The sequence below is a fragment of the Jaculus jaculus genome, chromosome 12, assembly GCF_020740685.1.
Source record: "Jaculus jaculus isolate mJacJac1 chromosome 12, mJacJac1.mat.Y.cur, whole genome shotgun sequence".
NCBI classification, from domain to species: Eukaryota; Metazoa; Chordata; class Mammalia; order Rodentia; family Dipodidae; genus Jaculus; species Jaculus jaculus.
Window position 1 is genome coordinate 37,624,740 of NC_059113.1, and position 6,000 is coordinate 37,630,739.

The window sequence follows — 6,000 nt, forward strand, 5'->3', positions numbered from 1 at the left end:
CACAGAGCACACTTCAGGAACTCCAAGTGGAACTAAGCACTTTGAATATCTTTAGATTGGAATTTCAAACTCACCACCACATCTTAATATCTTCCCAGTGACACCACCTCCAGTCAGGAGGCTGCAGATCCAAACTACAAGCTAATATGACACTGAATATATTGGGGGCCACCTATTTACATTCTGTCCCTGGCCCCCAATGAATTCAAAACTATCACACATTGTAAATTGTATCCAGTCCAGTTTCAAAGGTTACCACAGTCTTGACCAGCTTAAGATAGTTCCAAAGTCCCAAGTTTTCAATGAGATTTAAGATTTTTCTCTTAGCTGTGAGTCCTGTAAAATCAAACAAGTTAAATACTTTCAACATAGAAAGGCACAGAGCACACATTTTCAACTGGCATAAGGCACAGTAAGGAGAGACTAGAACAATGCAAATTCAACCACCATCAAGCAAGCATCAAGCTTCTTCAGTTCAAGTTCATATTGCATATGAAGGTAAGCCAATCTGAATTACCTATGATTTTTAAATGGAAAAGCTAAAAGCAAGAAGGACTTGGAACAGAGTACACCAAAGTTTAAATACCTATGGCTTTCAAACCAAACTACTGTACCCAGTGAAAGTGTCTCTCATAATCAAAGGGGAAAGGAAAACTTTCCATGACAAAAGCCAGTTCTGTGATTATAAGAGCACAAAGCCAACCCTAGAAAGAATACTTCAGGAAATACTTCATAAAGGAGAGTCAAACAACCAACCTCAAGAGCCTGTAAGAAGGAAAGCACAATAACCAAAACTAGAGTAGATATGAAAATGCACAAAGCCAAAGAAAGCACCAAACCTCAAAAATCCTTCTGTTTGGCAGGGATTAAATCAAACTTCTAAGTTATAATATTAAATATTAATAGTCTTAATTCCCCAATCAAAGACACAGGTTTACCAGATAGATCAGAAGAATGGATCCATCCATTTACGTCTATGAGAAACACACATCCTCAGGGTAAAAGGATGGGAAATGATTTTTCAAGCAAAGAGAAATAAGAAACAAGCTGATGTGGCTATACAAATATCTGACAAAGTAGGCTTCAAACCAAAAGTAAACAAAAAGCCAAAGAAGGCCACTTTTTCCTCGTAAATGGAATGATTAAATAAGAGAATATAAGAGAATATAACAATCAGAAATTTATATGTACCAAATACAGGCATACCACATGGTATAAAGCAAAACCTACTTGACAACAAATCACAAACAAACCACAATATCATCACAGTAGGGACTTCAATACCCTACTATCATCACTAGACAGATCACCCAATATTAGACCTAACAGGCATCTATAGAACATTCCATCCCAATTCCACAGAATACACAGTCTTCTCAGCAGTTCATGGAACCTTCTCTAAAGTTGAGCATATAATAGGTTATAAAACAAGTCTCCACATATTCAGAAAAATTGACCTGATTCCGGCATTATTTCTAATAACAATGCATTAAGGCTAGAAATCAACAATAAGAGATCCACTAAAAAACACACCAGCTCACAGAGAGTGAACAACACACTATTCAATAATGAATGGGTTATGAGAGAAATCAAAGGAAATTGTAAAATTTGTAGAACTGAATTATAATAAAATACAACATACCAAAATTTATGGGGAAAAAATGAAGGCAGTCCTAAGGGGAAAATTTTTTTAGCATTAAATACCTTCATAACAAAAAAAAAGAAAAAGGTCTCAAATTAATAACTTAATTAATCACCTAAAAGCATTAGAAAAACAAGAACAATTCTAAGAGTTCCAGATGGAAAGAAATAATCAAGATCTGAGCAGAAATAAATGAACTAGAAAGAAAGAAAACAATTTTAAAAATTGACAAAACAAAGAGTTGGTTGTTCAAAAAATAAACACACAAATAAATAAATAAACAAGATTGATAAACCCCTGGCCAATTACATCAAAATTTAAAAAAAACTCTCAAATTAACAAGATTAAAAACAAGATAGGAGAGGTAACAAATGACACCAAGGAAATTGGAAGAATCATCAAGACATATTTCCAAAACCTCTATTCCACAAAATTGGAGGATATGGAAGAAATGGATGAATCCCTAGACATATACCACCTACCCAAATTAAACCCACACCGATAAACTTCCTAGAAAACCTATCATATCCCACAAGAATGAAAATGTAATTAAAACATCCCAACAAATAAAAGTCCAAGACCTGATGGATTTTTAGCTGGATTATACCAAAAGTTTATGGAAGAACTAATATCACTTTTTCTCAAGTTATTTCACCCAATTAGAAAACAGGAATGCCCCCAAACTCTTTCCATGAAGCCAGCAATCCTCTAATACCAAAACCAGACAGAGAGACAATAAGAAAAGATAATTACATACCAATATCCCTGATAAAATTTACCCATACAAAGCATGTATCTGGAGTTCATTTGCAGCTACTGGAGGCACTGGTGTGCCCATTCTCTCTCTCTCTCAACATAATATACAGCATAAACAAGCTTAAACACAAGAACAACATGATCACTTCCATAGATATAGAAGCTTTCAAAAAACATACAGCACCACTTCACAATCAAAACACTGGGAGAGATTAGAAAGGGAGGAACCATATCTCAAAGTAATAAAGACTATGAACAAAGCACCTAGAGCTCAAATAATACTAAATGCAAAAAGACTAGATAAATTCTTTCATCAGAGTGACAGGATACAAAATGAACACACCAAAGTCAGTAGCTTTCCTATACACCAAAGACAAACACACAGAGAAAGATATCACTGAGGTTGACCAGTTTTCAATCACCACAAGATAAATAAATAAATATATATATCTTGGAATATCACTAACCAAGTTAAGTAAAAGATCTCTTCAAGAAAAACATAAAAACACTTAAAGAAATTAAGGATGACACAAGACGATGGAAAGCCTCCTATGCTCATGGATTAGTAGAATTAATAATGTAAAAATGACTATTCTACCAAAAGCAATATATAGATTCAATGTAATACCAATAAAAATTCCATCATTATTCTTCACAGAGATTAAAAAAAAAACAGTCTCAAATTCATATGAAACTAGAGAAGGCCTAAGATATCCAAAACTAATGTAAGTGAAAGAAACACTGCTGGAGGTATCACCACTGCTGATTTCAAGTTATACTACAAAGCCATAATAATAAAAACAGTGTGGCACTGGCATAAAACACTCATGTAGATCAATGTAACAGAAAATCCAGGCATTAGTTCCAGCTACATATCTTCAACAAAGTAACCAAAAATGCATAATGGAGAAAAGACAGCATATTCAACAACTGGTGCTGGAGAAAGTGATAATAACATGTAGAAAAATGAACCTAGATCGACTTCCCTCACCCTGCACAAAAAATCAACTCAAAATGAATTAAGGACCTTAATTTAGGACCTGAAAATCTAAAACAACTAGAGAAAACATAAGTCGAACCCTCTAAGGTCTAGGAGTGGGGGAAAATTTCTCACATAAGACCCCAGTAGCTTAGGAAATTATTCAACGAGTAGGAGCTCATAAAACCAAAAGGTTTTTGTACAGATAGACATACTGTGGTGCTTTGGATTTATATCACCTAATAGACTCAGGTGTTGGGTTTGTAGCTTCTGCCCCTAGCAGACTCCTACTGGGGATGGGGTGGGTGTCACTGGGGCAGATCTGCATTCCAGCCTAAGGTATACAGAGTGAGTTCTGCCTGGATCCCTGCTGTTTTGTTGCTGGTTGTTTGTTTTTCATGGTGGTGATGGTGGTTTTGTCACTCTTGACTTGGATCTATGAAAGCAGGCCAGCTTCATTCAATAACATTGATACAATGAAGAAGAACAAGGAAGAGATTAATGATTGATCATGCATGGATCTTAAGCCATATCTGAAGGAAGCAATAACATTAGAAGGCAGGGATAGTGAAAAGCTGATAAGAGCAATGGAGCAATAGTCTCCCAGGATCAAGGTACTGTTGGCACCCAGGCTTCGACTAGGGCCGATCATTTCAATGCTGTCCTCAGTCACATGCCAAACCCATCACTTCCATACTAAAAAGGAACTGATACAAAATAAGTCATCAACATGGTTTCATAAGTGAAAATGCAATAGATAGGTAGATAGATGATAGACAGACAGACAGACAGATAGGTAGATAGATAGATCAAGGTAATACACCAGTCACAGGGGATGAGCGCAGATTTACTTCTTGGTCATGGGAGTTTGCTGAGCACAAGGTGCATGATCTGTACTCACCATTCTGTGCCAAGTTACTCCTGTTTCCTGGCAAGCCTGGCTCTCACTCCTGCCACTGCTTCACCCTTCTTCCTCCCTGAGAAGCATCATGTAGCAATATGCTCCCTTGAGTCTCCCTGACTCTGCCTCCCAGGTCTGCCCATGCTCTCTCTAGCCTCTGCAAAGGAGAAGCCCTCTTCTTAGGAAGGACAGTTTCTCCTCATATACCTTGGGGCTCTTCCAGCTGTGCCATATCCTTTTGGCTTCAAATTGTCACGTTTTCCTGTGTGAAAAGACTGTTCCCTGGATATTTGATGCTCTAATTGGAATACCTGGATAAAAGCACCTCAATCAGGAGTCTTCTTCCCTATGAAATACTAACATCCTTTCTTCCTTTTCTTTCTTCCTTTAGCTTTATCATATGTGCACATGTGTTGTGTGTGTGTGTGTGTGTGTGTGTGTTGCTGGTAACTGAACCCAGGGACTCCTGCATATCAATCATGTTCTCTATCACTGAGCTAAGCCCCCAGCCCATACCTTCAGCTTACTACTGCCAAATCCTGTTGCAGTTTTCCCTCAAGGTATCACAAATTTCATTTTTCCACTTGTAGTCCTATTGCCACTCACATTAGTTCCAACCTGTACTTGTCCTCTGAGGTCTAAAGACTCTGAGCCCCAAATCATCTCATTTTCATTCATCTTTACGTTTCCTCCAAAGTTTTGTTATACTCATGATGGTCCATAAGATCATGTGCTATAAAGGTTGGCTTTTGGCCTATTGACAACCCCCACCCCCCACCGCAATGTAGCTTACCCTTCCTTTATAGCTTTGCTTCCCACCACACACCTCTCAGACTTTATGTTGCTACCTGGCCACATTCACAGCAACCCCAGACATTTCTTGCATGCTGACTGCTGTCTGTCATACTTTACCCCACGTACATTAGTGACCAATGACTCTCCCACCAATAAGCATCATCTCTGCCTCTTAATGATTAGAGAACAAGCCAACACTGACCGGGGCAGGGCTCATAGCATCAACATATTGGAACAAAAGCAGACGCCTTGCCTCCCTGTATATAAGATCAGGGAAGAGGCTAGATGATCCTTAACACCATGAGAAACTTGGTAACTTAGCCCCAAATCAAATAGGTATAAGCAATCCAGATTCATCTGACACCTTCTCCCCCTCCCCAGTTAGCTTTTCAAGTCATACCTGTCTTTCCTACAATGTGCTGGGCTTGGTTCTAGGTGTTAGAGACACAGCAATAAATAACTAAGATGTGGAGCCCAGCCCTCCTGCAGCTAGCATTCCAAAGACATGTGTAGTAACCAAAGCAGATGAATCATGTGCATAAATCATGTACATTCAGCCCATCACATCCATGGGCTTCTCCTTGGAGGGTTCTACCAACAATGGATTCAAAGATATCCAGTAGAAAAAGCTACATATGTACTAAAAATGTAGGCTTTTAGTTGTCATTACTAAACATTTCAGCTAGAGATGATTTAAACCATATAGGTGGATGTGTTCAAATTGTCACCCTTGCTCTATTTTATATAAGAAACCTTCTAAGAGCTACAGATTTTGATATCCTCAGGGGAGGGTGATCATGGATCTGATTCCCTGCAAACACAAAGAGTACTAGATAGATGATAGATGGATGGATGGATGGATGGATAGACAGATAATAGAGTGGGGGGGGGACAGAGAAGTGCTAGGATAAAATAAAAAACAAGTAA

The 6,000-nt window shown here is 38.1% G+C and overlaps 1 pseudogene; it reads right to left on the reverse strand.

The window, feature by feature from the left end:
• Positions 1-4,956, reverse strand: part of LOC101613176 — a 30,288-nt pseudogene extending 25,332 nt beyond the window's left edge.
• Between the last annotated feature and the right edge of the window lie 1,044 nt (positions 4,957-6,000).